This window comes from Scomber japonicus, chromosome 2 (assembly GCF_027409825.1).
Source record: "Scomber japonicus isolate fScoJap1 chromosome 2, fScoJap1.pri, whole genome shotgun sequence".
NCBI classification, from domain to species: domain Eukaryota; kingdom Metazoa; phylum Chordata; class Actinopteri; order Scombriformes; family Scombridae; genus Scomber; species Scomber japonicus.
In genome coordinates this window covers 38,673,816-38,690,027 of record NC_070579.1, presented here as the reverse complement: position 1 = coordinate 38,690,027, position 16,212 = coordinate 38,673,816, and positions in this window count along the sequence as shown.

Genomic DNA, 16,212 nt, shown 5'->3' with positions numbered 1-16,212 from the left:
AAACTGGTAAACATGGCAAGCATTATACCTGCTAAACAGCTGTTTATTAACATCTTTGTAAGCTTGAAGCACAGCTGTATCTGTGTAACAGTCTAGATCAGAGGTATCTCACTGACAGTCGAGTCTCTCTGCATGTCCGAATGCACAGATTTGATTGGCTGTTTAGCGTCACATGAGAAGATTGACTTGCACAGTAGTCTGTGAGTTTCTGAGGGCCGCTCCACTTTTACCGTAATAGCTGGAGAAACTGCGCCTGTTAAAATAGAAACGCTCAGACAAAATTTGACAATAATCACTAACAGGTGAACCACAGTCTGGGTCTGGACTCAGACTATCTGGACCCAGACTATCCAGACCATGATCCAAACCCAGACCTGTGGCTGATTATTAGCTATGAGCTATTACACGAAAAGTGGAGCGGCCCTCAGAAACTCACAGCAAGTCAATTTTCTCACATGACGCTAAACAGCCAATCAAATCTGTACATTCAGACACGCAGAGAGACTCGACTGTCAGTGAGATCCACCCAGAGAAAAGAGTTCATATGAGTTGAGATGTTTTGTTATCACGTTATTGTGAAATTATGTTTAGTGTTTGTGGTGTTTAATTTTTAAACAAAAATGAAATCATACATTTAATATAGATATGTATGTCTATGGTCTTCTTATTCTCTATTTAACCTTTCCTATGTTTGGATTTAATTTGCAGCTAAAAGTCTATAAATGTATCCACAGGTGTCAGGATAAATGAAAAAAAAACTAAACAAAACATTTTTTAATTATAAATAATTAATATGTGGCCTGCTTTAATTTCCCTCTTTGAAACATTAGGCTCCCTTAATTTTTTTGTTTGTTTTTGTTTCAGTTTCCAGGAAGTAAAGGTGGGACAGTTGTAGACACTCCAATAAACACCCACAAGACATTCACACACACACACACACACACACACACACACACACACACACACACACACACACACATACACACACACACACACACACACACACACACACACCTCCAGTCTCTCCATAATAGGGAAGGAAGCTAGTGGAGCTACCCAGGTCTGCTGATTAGAGGATAAGAAGATGTTGGCACACACGATGTCTGATTGTGTGTGTGTGTGTGTGTGTGTGTGTGTGTGTGTGTGTGTGTGTGTGTGTGTGTGTGTGTGTGTGTGACTGAGTGAGACTAGGAGAGAGAGAGAGAGAGAGAGAGAGAGAGAGAGAGAGAGAGAGAGAGAGAGAGAGAGATGTGAAGATAAAGCTCAGTGGCACAGAATGCAGTTCACACCATATATTACAGTAAAGTCCAGTATTAACAATCCCACTCCCTTCCTGCCATTCAAACCCTTTTTGACTTATGACCTCCGTGTGTGTGTGTGCAAGTGTGTGTCTGTGAGAGAGATGGAGGGAGAGGGCAAGAGAGTACAACCACATAGGAGGGAAATGGGGGCATTGGGTGTGTCAGCTGCTTAGATAGTACAATAGAATTAGAAGCTGTGTGTGTGTGTGTGTGTGTGTGTGTGTGTGTGTGTGTGTGTGTGTGTGTGTGTGTGTGTATAATGTACTTGAAGGGATCGACCGTTACTTCTAATGTGGACTCACAAGAGTTACTGTAATTTAATTTTTTGTCCATATTAAGTTGAACCGCTGCCAGATGTTCTTTTCCCTCTGTGGAAGTATTCTCAATAACATTTACAGTAAGCTGTATGCAGCTGTCACTCTTACTGCAATAAAACAAGAGGATGGTAAATAAAGCAGTCTGTTCTCTAATCTGTAATAATACCTTTAATCATGTGCATTGATTGTAATTCATGACTGATGTTTGATGTGATGTTTGGCATGAAACAATCATAACTTGATTGGCTTTATTACTTAAAGGAAATAGTGAAAACAATCCCCCACACCTGTCCTTAGAATACCAAACTGCAGACACAATTACTTATATTTAATCCAAATTTAATTTGAGACGACACTCTTAAAAATACTTTGGTTAGAAAAGCAATATGAATCTGATTTCTTTAAAAAATGTCTCTGGTTGGACCTAAACATTCAATTGTGCTCACATTTGTTTCCTGACAGATGAAACAGAGGCTTTTAGTAACTTCAATGAGTCAGACATTGGCATTGAAATCTGAACAGGCAGCCACTTAGAGTGAATTATTCTGTTTTTGTCCTTCTAGCAGAAGGGATGACGACATGCTGGCTGAACGAGTGCAAATATTGCCCAGACTGCCCTGAAATTAACTGTCAATATTTATGGTTCCTACAATAAGTATGTAATGATTTTGGTGACCCCTTGACCTGTCCTCTAGTGGCCACCATCAGACCACATGTTGTGGTGTGTAAATGGACTGTACTTATTGCCCATGTGTATGAAATGCTCTATATAAATAAAGCTGCCTTGCCTAACATTCACACACATTGATACACCGTTGACACAGTCATCAGGAGCAGTTTGGGGTTAAGTATCTTGCCCAAGCACAATCAACATGTGGACTGGAGGAGCTGGGAATCAAGTTGCTGATCTGCTCTACCTCCTGAGCCACAGCCATAATGACCATTGGGGGCACTGACAGAGATCTCAGCTCACATCATGAAAACAGTTTGACTCTATTGGAAGCTATTTATAGCTTTGGAGCTTCCTTTTTATAAGTAACTTTAGAATCAATTGTCTTAACTATAGCATCACTGCTACTTGTCATTAGTAGCTAAATTATTGTTTCTGTCAAATACATTTACAGTACAGCACCAAAATGTGTCATATAAAACAGGGCTGACATGAGATCTTTTACAAAGAGTAAAAGATGATAGTGGAAGTAAAAACAGTAGCTACCCAGCCAGGATGTCCATGTGGGCCCCATAAGGGTTACATTTGGGTTGCAATATGGGTCCCAAGTGGGTTTGTCTGCAGTTTCCATGGTGGCCTCACCTGTGTTTGCCCATATGGGCTTCAAGTGGGTTCTGACTGGGTTTCAGGTGGGGCCCAATTGGGTGACACCCATGTAGTCCCCACATGTTTGCCCATTTGGGATCTAAGTGGGATCAGAATGGACCATAAATGGGGCCCATGTTTCTGAAACAATATGGGGCCCATAAAATTGTCCTGTTTATGCCCATGCCTGCTTAGCCCACTTACATCTCTTATGGAGCTCATACAGTCAGCCCACATGGGCTTCACATTTGGGGCCCATGTTACTGAAACCATGTGGGACCTGCAAAATAAGTAACATGTTAATAAGTGTCATTCAAATATAGTATGTTTACTGACAGGAGATGGTTTGATGATAAATATAGCAGCTGAGGCAGATGATTAAAACTTTGATGTGAATATGAATATGCATGGTCAGAGATTATATTACACATTTGTTTCTGAATATTTTTTACTGAATGACATACTGTTCAGGGTCAGATTTGACCCATTTTCACAACCCAGAGCTGTAAAAACACTTTGATAAATTTGATATCTTCCCCTAATGTGACCCGGAATATACAAAAAGGAAACAAATTTGACACATATTCATCCAAAATTTCAAGAGTCTTCATTCTTCACATTTAATATAATTTGTTGAAATAGCTCTCATTGTTTTATGCAACATTGGACCATGTGTTTTTTTTAAATCATAAAAACAAAAGAATGTGGCGGAGTTTAGCACAGTGGGTAGAGCACCCGCCCCATGTGTTGAGGCTACAGTCCTCACTGCAGGCGACCCCGGTTCGATTCCCGCACCGAGCGGCCCTATCCTGCGGCCCTCCCATTTCCTGTCTCTCTCTCTACTAACCTGTAAAATAAAGGCAAAAAGCCACAAAAATATACTTCAAAACAAAACAAAAGAATAAACTCTCTCTGCTGTCTGAAAGCTTCATTAAGGATAAATCATGTTTGTACGTGACTGATGAGCGCTTTCTGATTTGTGGTTCAGAAGTTTGGTATAGAGACTAATTATGAGAGGAAATACTGTGATGGGTCAGAATATGAACAGTATGTGAGGGTTAAATATCATGCAGAGCAGAGCAACTTACATTGACATTAGCAGTGTCATCAAGGCAGTACGGTACAAAACCAAGACGACAAACATAATTGAACTGAAGCGGTCAGGTGTGTTTCTGTTGTTTGCTTTACTATACTTGTGTATATTAAAAATAAAATAAACCATCAACAATGTAATATGATATGATATCTAAGTCTCTAAAATAGTCATACATCATATGTAAGCCATAGAGTAGTACACTCTATGGCTTTCTATGAAGTTGACAGAGACAATCTTAACTGAGAGACAGTAGATTCACATATAGGAGCTTTTATGTTTTGTCTCTCTATTAGATGTTTTATATTGTATAACAAATGAAAGAATCCTTTGCAGATCTAATTGATCTTATGACTATATTTGTATGATGACAACAGCTCATGACAATGAGATTGTGAAACTGCTCCTCAGCTCCACATGAATGCATGAGCCTATGCATTAAGCCTACTCTTGATTCAGAGGTTCTAACCAACTATAGGCTGATATCGAACATTCCCTTTCTCTCCAAGATCCTTGAGAAAGCCGTTGCTAATCAGCTGTGTAACTTTCTACATAGTAACAGTTTATTTGAGAATTTTCAGTCTGGATTTAGAGCTCATTATAGCACAGAGACCGCACTAGTAAAAGTTACAAATGACCTTTAAACTTGAACAGACAATGGACTTCTCTCTGTCCTTGTTCTGTTAGATCTTAGTGTTGCCTTTGACACTATTGATCATCAAATCCTGTTGCAGAGACTTGAACATTTAATTGGTATTAAAGGAACAGCATTGAAGTGGTTTAAATCGTATTTATCTGATAGATTTCAGATTGTAAATGTTAATGATAAATTCTCCATGCAAACAAAAGTTAGACATGGTGTTCCTCAAGGCTCAGTGCTTGGACCAATACTATTCTCCTTATATATGCTTCCTTTAGGAAACATTATCTGGAATCACTCAATAAATGTTCATTGTTATGCAGATGATACTCAATTATATCTATCAATAAAGCCAAATGAAACTAACCAATTATCTAAACTACAGACATGTATTAAGGACATAAAGGCCTGGATGACCTGCAACTTCCTGTTATCAAACTCAGAAAAAAACTGAAGTTATTGTGCTTGGCTCTAAACACCTTAGAAATTCATTATCAAATGACATAACTACTCTGGATGGCATTATTCTGGCCTCCAGCACCACTGTAAGGAACCTAGGAGTTATATTTGACCAGGACCTGTCCATTAATTCTCACATAAAACAAATTTTAAGGACTGCCTACTTTCATCTGCGTAATATTGCAAAAATCAGATATATCCTGTCTCAAAATGATGCTGAAAAACTAGTCCATGCATTTGCTGGACTACTGTAATTCATTATTATCAGGCTGTCCTAACAAGTCTCTAAAGACTCTCCAGCTGGTCCAGGATGCAGCTGCTCGTGTTCTGACAAAAACTAGAAAGAGAGATCATGTTGCTCCCATCTTGGCTTCACTGCATTGGCTTCCTGTAAAATTCAGAATAGAATTCAAAATCCTTCTCCTCACCTTCAAAGCTCTTAATGGTCAGGTTCCATCATATCTTAAAGAGCTGATAGTACCTTATGTACCTACTAGAACACTGCGCTCCCAGCATGCAGGTCTACTTGTGGTTCCTAGTATCTTTAAAAGTAGAACAGGAGGCAGAGTCTTCAGTTATCAGGCTCCTCTCCTGTGGAACCATCTTCCAGATTTGGTCCGGGGGGCAGACACCCTCTCTACATTTAAGAGTAGGCTTAAAACTTTCCTTTTTGATTAAGCTTATAGTTAGGGCTCTTAGAGCTCTTAGTTTATGCTACTATAGACTTAGACTGCCGGGGGACTCCCATGATGCACTGAGCTCCTCTCTCCTCCTCCCTCTCTCTCTCTATCCATCCATCTATATCCATTAACAGTCATGTTCTATTAATGCATTCAATAATCTAAACTTCTTCCCCGGAGTTGTCTGTGTTTTCTCATCTCACAGGTAATCTGGGCCTGTAGATGTCTGGATGACAGATTCCAGTCTTGGACCTTCTAGCTTCATTGTTGATTTTCATTGTGCTTCTCTCCTCTATCCTTCCTCTCTCTCCTCTCAACCCCAACCGGCCGAGGCAGATGGCTGCCCACTCTGAGTCTGGTTCTGCCTGAGGTTTCTTCCTGTTAAAAGGGAGTTTTTTCTGGCCACTGTTGCTCATGTGGGAATGTTGGGTCTCTTTAAAGTTAAAACCTGAAGAGTTCGGTTTAAAACCTGCTCTATGTGTAAAGTGCCTTGAGATAACTTTGTTGTGATTTGGCGCTATACAAATAAAGATTGATGATTGATTGATTGATGACCGTTCTAGTTAAAAGCCTACATTATGTGGTTTCACAATGTTCTGCACGCCATACAGTAGGACATTTTCCCATCTGTAGCACACAATGGAAGTTGACAGTGTTTCAGTTTGGGGTCTTAACCAGAGCCAGGGGAGCTGGAGACTCAGACACCGTTTCAACAAACATATCCCAAATATCTCAAATCTCTTTTGAATTTTAAATGGAAAAGTATGCACAATAGCTGTAGTATCATTAGTTTCCTCACACAAAAGGCAGATTTTAAATTTAACACATACGCATACAAGTATTCTCCTTACATAATAGCCTACTGTAATACTGAAAAATTACTGAAACAGTTATGAAGCCAATGTGGAAGCAGCCTCACATCCTGATGTTCATGATTTTAACACTCAGCAGCCCGACTCATTTTAAGAAAGAAACAAATTAAGGTTCTCAGTTTTATTCTAATTAAATATCAAATTTCTGAGGTGAGAATTTGGCTCAGCTCACCGTAAGACCTACAGTCAAACATGCCTTAGTCTGCTAACAAGCTATACACACACACACCTGAAATAGCTCATTACTATATGGCTCCCACTGTTTTAGTGTACCATGATGGTCGAAAAGCTGATTTATTCCACACTGGAAAAAATGCTTTTCATAAAAGTGGTCAAATTTAAAATGTCACGTTGAACCAGTGTGTACACCGACACACAACACACTGCACATCAGGTTTTTATTTGACTCACGAGTATGTGTCTCCTGTGGGTCAATAATATTCAAACCATCTACTAGCTGTGAATAATTGTGAATGAAAGCAGCATAAATTGAAAACACCTGTTGGGACAAGAGTGTGTGTACTGTATGTGTGTGTGTGTGTGTGTGTGTGTGTGTGTGTGTGTGTGTGTGTGTGTGTGTGTGTGTGTGTGTGTGTGTGTGTGTGTGTGTGTGTGTGTGTGTGTAGTTTCATCATTCCAATCTCGACTACATCCATGAAATAGCCCTAAAAGGTGCAATAAGCTGTCTAATCGAGACAGGCTGCATGACTTACAGACAGATAAAAGAGGCTGCTTGCAGTAAACAGCACTGAAACAAAACGCCAGATACTGAGTCAGAATCACAAGTTAGAAACCTCAATAAACTGTTCAGCACATCTGCCTGTTTCCTTTATTTATTTATTTCTCGAAAAGTAACTCAAAGTCCTTTTCTGAGCTGTATTTCTTTCCCAAGGTTTTCTCAAATGTGAAAACTAAGACAGTACATGTGTAGTTATTATGTTACAGTTTTAAAGTTGTGATATTTACCTCAGACTTTTATTTTGATAAGGGTGGAAAGCAGTGAACACCAAAAAAGACTTTAAATCAGGAGAAGCTCAATTAAAACAGGGATAGTTGAAGAAATATATCATCATGACATCATCATTTTAAGGGGGTAGTAGGAGGGGTTGAAGGAGGGATGCACCAATCAGACACTGAGTTTGAGAACCAGTCATAGTCCAATATGCAATTATATACAAGTGTGATGTGTTTTTAAAGGACTTGTGACCAGGATTTTTTTATTAGCATCTAGCACTGAGTTTGCAGATTGCATCTAACTCAATACACCTACTGTCCAAGCTTGTGGGAGAACCAACCTCTGGGGATGATAAATGTAGCCAAAGCCATTCAGTGCCAAGAACTGCAGTTCCTCAAATGGCCACTTGAAGCTGGACCCAAAAATGAGTCAATCCCGATAGATCCCCATGTTAAAATTCCTCGTACAAAAAAACGGTTTAGGTCTCTATAGCTAAACGTCCTCATAAGAACTGTACAGGGGTGAATTTTACCCATTTGAATTGTATTAAGGCTTTAAGTTATGAATAATTAAGAGCGCTGTTCATTTGAGTGACAGCAACACAGGCAGGTTGCTACCAAAGCAACAACGTTGGTTAGGTAATGTAACTATGGTGTAATCTCAGATTCAGGCATAGTCATTGAAATTCCTGTTTGTTTTCAGTTCAAAAGATGATTGTTACATTTTGGTCATGTTTGGTTTGACAGCCATGTTTGGTTTGGTCTGGTAAGTACAGTTTGTTTTTAAATGGTGTTGAGCCTGTTTTTCACTTGCAAACATTAACATTAACACTAATGAACCATCCCAACCAAACTAGCAGCTAGTGTAGGGTCAGCTCCACCCTTTTGTCCAAATATGGTCAATTGACTTTACAAAAATCAAAGATGGAAATTATCAAAATTATAACTTGAGCCTTTATAACAAGAGTCCACAAACCAATGGGTGATGTCACGGTGGCTATGTCCATTATTTTCACAGTCCTTGAGGATAACATATGGCGGCCGCGAAACTCGCTCTCTCTAGAGCCAGTGTTTGGTTGTCTGTTCTGGGCTACTGTAGAAACATGGCGGCGCAACACAGTGGCTTCTCTGGATGAAAACATACTTATGAATATTATATTCCATTTCTGCCAAGGCTGTTCCTTTAGATGCCACTAAATTCGACATTCCTTAAAGATACACACATACACTTAGTATGGACTTTACAGTGATATAGGGTCATAGAGGAGGGTAGGATCATTAATTAGGGTTATTGACAAAGTAATTTAACTATTTTGTAGAAAAAGTGCATTCACAACACATTACTATTCAAAGCAGGTTATTTTCATAAAACTTGGAGATCTTTAAATATGAAAAACTGGAATTCTCCTGTAGCTCCTAGTATGCTTTGAACTGTACGCCATGCCATCAGATCTTACCAGCAACATGCCTTTACTTCTGCAATGATATTTTTATTATCACTTTCTGAGAAATCACTTTTAATATGAAATACTGCTTCAACACTTTGGAGAAGTAGGACACACGACTTGTCTTTACTGGTTATATAGTAAAAGCAGCAAGTCAGCAGGAGCTTTAGTCTGCTGTCTGTGTCTACCAGACAGACAATCCTTATAATGGCACACACACACACACACACACACACACACACACACACACACACACACACTATAGTATATATGTATGTATGGTAAAAAGATGTACAGATTAGCTGTAGTAGCTTTTACATGGAGCCTTCTGAAAAGACAAAACAAAAAAGAACAGAAGTCAATCAATAATCAATATTTAACTTAAAAATCCTGAGTGGGACATAGTCATTTTAACTATTTAAGGTGAAGGGGTACACACAATTTATGATGCAGTCTGAAATAAAAACTACGTTAGCTCTCTTTTTGTGCTTTTGCCAGTTTTTACGACACTGAGGTCACACACACATTCCTATAGGCATACATTCAATTTTTATATAGATTGTGGACCAAAAAATCTCTACATATTGCAGCTGTAACAACAGCCATTATGGACAAAGTGAAAGAGCACTGAATGATTTCACTTGGTCAATATGAGTTTGACTCAAAGGTCAGTATGTGATTTATCTAACCTTGCTACAATATGTACCACTGAAACCTCTCCAGCATCTGACCTCCCACTAACCCTGAACATGCCTGTCAGATGCGATGTCTATCAGCCAAAATAAGTTTTTTATGTAACATCTTTCAAGCACTGGCCGGCTGAAGTGGTGTGAGTATGTGTGTGTGTGTGTGTGTGTGTGTGTGTGTGTGTGTGTGTTAGAGACAGAAACAGAGAGGCAGAGTTACTACTCCTCTCCTCTGGTTATGAAAACACAGCGACCGCCAGCACTGGCAGACACTTGGTCTAGCTAATATTAAATCTCTGAAAAACACACATTATTCTATATAAGGTCATTCATTCTGACTTCTAAACATGGGGAATGAAACAGTCAGTCACATGGGACATAAAATATTTAATGAACATGAACCTTTATTTATGGCAGATCACCTCTCACCTCATTGGGAGAATATTTTCAGTGGGGTCCGCTGGAGTCTGGGGGGATGTCCAGGTTCAGGGAGGTTGTCGTATCAAATATTTTACATCTTGATTCACTTTGCCGTGTACTTAGTGGAGTATTATACCTTTCAGCAAAGTTACGAAAATACTCTATGCATCAGCACACATGCAGAACAAGATGATGGACAAATTCCTAATGCACCAAATCAAATATTAGGCATTATTAATGTCTAAATTAAAGAGTGAAAAATGTGTACCTGACCTGAAAAGAACTAGATAAGGGAATTAAAGTCCTATTAAGGAAGTTTCAGGTAAAATTTAGGAGATGTAAACTTTATAGGAACGTCCTCTCACTCAGTACTCTCAGTTGTACTCTGTTGTGGTTCGATTGAAGAGTAGGTTAGGTTAGGTTACTTTATTGGTCTCCACCAGGGAGAAATTTATCTCGGAGATAGGGAAAAGTTGCAGCACATAAATGACATACAATAAAAACAACATGCAGTACAAACATACATCAAGTAAAAAGACAGTGGTGGAATAAACACTGACTGACACCAGACGATCCTACACATATACTGCCATAGTAGGACCTTGATAGGACCCACCGGACTCTGCAAGTGACTCAATAATATGTCTTCTTGTCCATCTCCATTTCTACTACTAATCTTCTTTTGCTGCATGGAGTACCTGCCTCAGTACCCTGAGGCAGGGACTCCATAGTCCGTAACCCCCATAAAAGTTCTGGGAGACTGTCCTTCAGCGGTGGTTCCAGACAAGCGCCATCGGTCATTGCCCCGTAAAATGACCCAGAAGTTCCTGCAGTGGAAATGGTCCTTAAGTGATCTGCCACAGAGATGCAGCCTGCACTAAGCCACAATAGTTTTTTATCACAATTTTCAATGGTATTCATAGTCTCATTGAAGTCCTTTAAGTAGTTGGCTATATGAACCATGCAACCATAAAAGGAGATGTTGTTGTACTTCAAGCCAGTAATTTGTTGTGTTGATTAGCTAGTTAAAAGGATAATTTAGCAGAAACAACAAAGGCAAAGGTTAAGATTAGTATCTAAACTGCTCATTGTAAACCATTCACTTTACAGATTGGCTTCCTTGTTCAGCTTTGACCTACTTGATGAATTATCAGCAAAATTTAAGGTGAGATCATTGTCAGTTTTACTACAATTATTATGGTATGAACAAAGGTTAGACCCAAGTGCAGGACACAGAGCTGGATTATGAATAAAGAAGTGTTTATTGTAAAGTTGAGTTCTGATGGAGGCTGATGGCAGGGGGAAGGAAGCCCAGAGCTGATGGGAAGAGGAGTGGAGCTTATGTGGAAAAGTATGAAATAAGGGTGAGTGTGACAGGCTGGGAATGGCTGGCTGGCAGACTGAAGATGAGGCGGAGGTGAGGCACAAGAAAGCGCAGGTTAGCAAACAGTAGAAGACACACAAGCAGCAGAGAGTTCCCAAAAGTGAGACTAGTAGACAGCCTAAAGTGTGACAACAATCTGGCTAGGAATGGTTGGAAAGTCATGCTGGAATAGTTTCAGGTAGATGAGCTGATGAGAGGCAGGTGTGTTGACTGGGCAGAGTAATGAGCAGACTGCAGGCAGGTGTGAGTGCTTAGCAGAGTAGCAGCCAGGAGACGGGACAGTAGGCAGGAAACCACATCCACGTCGGGTTCATATACAGACAAAAACAAAAAGAGAGAGATAGAGCAACAGGGGAACACAAGAAGCAAGAGTGAGGGGAAAACACAGAGAAACACAAGGAGTCTTCAGCTTCCTGTACTGTTGTCCTCCATGGTTGGGGTTAGAGCTTAGTCTAAATTCAGATAAAATGTAACAGTAAACAACAGGTTGGAGTTAGGGGTACGTGTGAGCACTGTATAAATTTAGGGGAAACACGAATCAAAGGGCAAACACCAAACAAGCCAAAAATCTGATTAAGATTTGAGCTTTGAACCACAGCTCAAAAAAGTTGTCCAGTCCTGTTTCCTTCAAACAAGAACCATCTCCAGAATTAAACCAACACTCTCACATTCTAAACTCTATAACCAGTTATCTGCGAATATAGAACCTGTAGGCAAGGGACAAGGTTTTAGGATTGTAAGTGTTCTGGTTTCCATTTCCACAGGTGATTTCTACAACAGCATGGTGGAACACTTTGGCCAAAATGTTGTCTGGACCTGAAACACATATAGTAATGATCGGTTGTTTGGTTTTAAACTGTTAATTGAGTGTAAACTGACTATTGTGAACCAACCAAGCCGTAGACGTCTCTCAACTCCAACTCCATTCTCACATCTAAAGTTGCTAACAATGACTGGCGCATGGAAGAGGAAGTCTTCGCCTGGATATCCACTGGCTACACCGGAAGCCCCGAAACATTGGCTGTTGCCCCCAGAGGCTAAATCATCATCAAATGATAGCTGATGAGTGCAGAGATTGTTCACACCCTGCCTTGGAAAAGGTCATTCACACACTTTTCTCTAGACTCGACTACTGTACTTCCATTCTTTGTGGTATAAACCGAAAGTCACTCTCTCGCCACCATCTAGTTCAGAATGCAGACTGGCTTCCTGGCTTCTCTCCATTGGCTCCCTGTTTGATTTAGAATTGATTTTAAGATTTTACTGATCACTTTTAAAGCATACACCATATGAGCCAGTTTGCAGCATGAGATCTTAAGGTGCGGTCCTTCTGGCGGCTCCTGAGCCTTAAGTCAAAAGGTGATTGTGCTTTTGCCATCAGGGTCCCTTGGCTTTGGAACCACTTGCCTGAATAGAGAAGACCTATAAAAACCTTTTTTAAATCTTTCAAAAAATCCCTTTTATCATTTTATTTACCTTCTGTTTTCTCTCTTCTGTGTTTGTCTTCTTGCTTTAATTTTATCTTAACTTTACCTTAAGTTTGTCTTGCTCGTTTGACCTTACTGTTTGGCTTCCTGTTATATTTCCTTCTGAGTATCCTGCTTTTAATTTGTCTGTCAAAGCAATTTGTAAACTCTGTTTTTAAAGGCGCTATAAAAATAAAGTTATTATTATTATTGCAGGGAGTGTTCCCAGATCTCAGTTGTTACTTTGAAGAGAAAAGTCTTATCAAAACTAATAAAAATGATGACCATATTATGAAAATAAAATACCAGTAAATAAGATATAGAAAATAAGATAAAGTATAATGATTTGTTTTCAGATCCTGTTGTATTCTGGCAGAACTTGCACTTATGTTTATTTACTTACATACCTGACAACCATGTCATTAAAGACAACCCCCAGTAAAGCTGGACTCAATGCACAATCTGGTCCTGAGAGGAGGTTTTGGTTTGGGTCAAGTAGGCTCCATAAGTATCCATGGGATCATGTTTAAACCATGCAGGGGTCAGTGCAATCTGATGTTTTTATTGTTAATGCTGACACAGATTCTTCATTATTTGTTAAGTTGTCTGACAGTTGTTATTCACCATACCCAAGGTGTACAGAAGTGTTTTGCTTCCAGAAAGTATGTTGTTTTGAAAAAAAGAAAACAATGTCACGAAAACTTAGTATTAATGCCATAAATTAGTATTATTATCATTGACCTGTGTTCACCTCTCCTGAATTGCCCCAAGAAGTGCCTCAAAACTCCAATGTTCGATCACTTAATGGTTCCAGATCACACATACTGTACCAGTCAGCGAGCTGTATTGTAACAGTGCTTAGCAACAGAGTTTAACTCAAGGAAACAAAGACTGAACTGCTCAAATTCTAAAGTGTTTCCAGACAACTCAATGTCACAACTCTTACTCATATCAAAGTGTGGCCAACAGAGTTTGACTGATTTTCCAAAAGAATGTAAGCCTTTTCTGACCCAATGAGTTGGCAATATGTCAAAAGTCCAAGAAAACCCTTGTGCTAAGATACATGCTGTGAAATTATATTTATCAGCAACAGTGAAACAGCTGAAGGTCAGAAATTATTCATTTATTTGTGTCCCTTGGATGTCATAAATAACCTTCTGAACAAGGCAGTATTTAGTAACACTTAATGGTTGTCTTTTTTCTCAGTGCCAAAATACTCCCACCTGTTGGTCTGAACATAAAATAAATATTACATGTTTAACATCCACACTACTATTAGACCACATCTAAATGGAAAGTCATCATAAAACCTTCACAGAACACCAGTGGCCATGTGTTGTTCTGCTGGTAACAACTGCAACAATAACGTCCTTATGAAGGGGGGAAAACAGCTAAATGCTGCCATCTTGTGGTATTATTGAAGAATTGCAATAAAGAATATTAAGAAACAGAAGTTGAAGTGGATTCTCAGCAGATTATCTTTGAGGTTAATTTATATGTTTATTATAAAAAACAAAAAGCAAAAGGAATTTATAATTTGATTCATAGTATGATTCAGTTTGATTCATAAGGTCCACTACAGTTTTAATTCTCAATTCCTCTCCCATTGAAGGTACCTAATGTAGAGATAATGATTAAATTAATATTGGGAAACAACAAATGACTGGATTAACCTACTAAGTGGCCATGAACAGAAAACATCTACAGCTCACAAATATGCTAGTTCATCTAAGAAACCAATAAGTATTTCTACACTGTAATACTACTGTGAACCAGGTTTACTGCATGCCAGCTAATTTGTAGCTGCCACACAGACAAACTAAGGGTCAGTCACCTGATTCTCTCGGTTGGTAATCCATTTCTTGATTAATGAATGCTTTGTACATAAAATCCTATTAATCCAAATACCATTTTCTGAAGTTCTGTTTTGCTGTTCCTGACACAAAGGGCTCGAGGAATGGTGGAGAACTTAGCACCCATATCAGCCTGGCAGGACTAACTGATCTGACCAACATCTTGTAGATTCAAACCATTGTGTGGTATGCCTAACCCTCATCATTAACCTCTTCTATGGTAGACTGATGAAAGTTAATATGCTGTGGGAGGGCTCTGCGTTCTGGGACTGTATTTGCTGTTAAGCAGCAGGTGGTATCCCAGCATTCATTTCCATGGCTAACACGTTTTCATCTGACCTGCTGGGTTAATTAGCAGCTTCAATTCATTTTTTGGTGTTTGTTTTAAGCTACGGGGAGTAAGTACCGCATGAGAGGGGTGTACTGAAGCAGCTAAATTCAGATAATGTCAGCTACATTGGCAGTCACACACACGCACTGAAGTAACCTGAAAATACTTTGTAAGAAAGGTCTGAACAGCATCTGCCCCAAGCTTGTTTTTGCTGTATCTTGCATCAGGCAGAAAGCCCAGAGCCCTGACAACAGGGTCGTCCCAAATGCTTCACTCATGAATAGGTTCCTCAGTGTTTTGCTCAAGGATGATTTGCAGTGATGGATGCCATTACTGAAATGGATGTTTAGGTCAGAGTATTTTGATCTCTAATCTCCTCATCAGTACTGGAAAAACAGGCATTGAAAGGTACAAAAGCCCTCAGACGTTGTTTTCAGTAGCTCAAAATTGAAACAAGAAATTATGAGTCTAACTATTACAACCAAGAAATACTTTTTACACCGGTGCATCAATGAGGGATTAACATTTAAAAGAATATATGCAACTCAAATGTTAATGTGCATCATAATTGTCCAGTGATTTTGAGCAATAAAGTAATTATCTACCAACTGAAAAACTGAGCTTCCAAAACTTGAAATGGTGGCGTCAACAAATGAATCAAAATGTGAACAGACCATTGTGTGCCTGACTTAGAAAACAAAACAAACAAAAAAAACTTTTTTACAGTAATCAAGTTTTTTTCATTAAAGCAATGCTGGCAGATGTGCATCATAAAAAGTCGAAAATTGATTTGTTTTCATTCCCCACTGTTCCAATTACTCCACTCAAAACTTTAAAAAAAATGTCATTACAAAGTTTATTTGGTAAACAAAACTCTGACCTCTGACTTAGACATCTAATACAAACTTCTGATTCACATTCATTCGTACAAGTTTAATTTAACTCAGAAATAGCTAATAAATGCTGAAGTACACACAATATATAGGTCACTGAAAT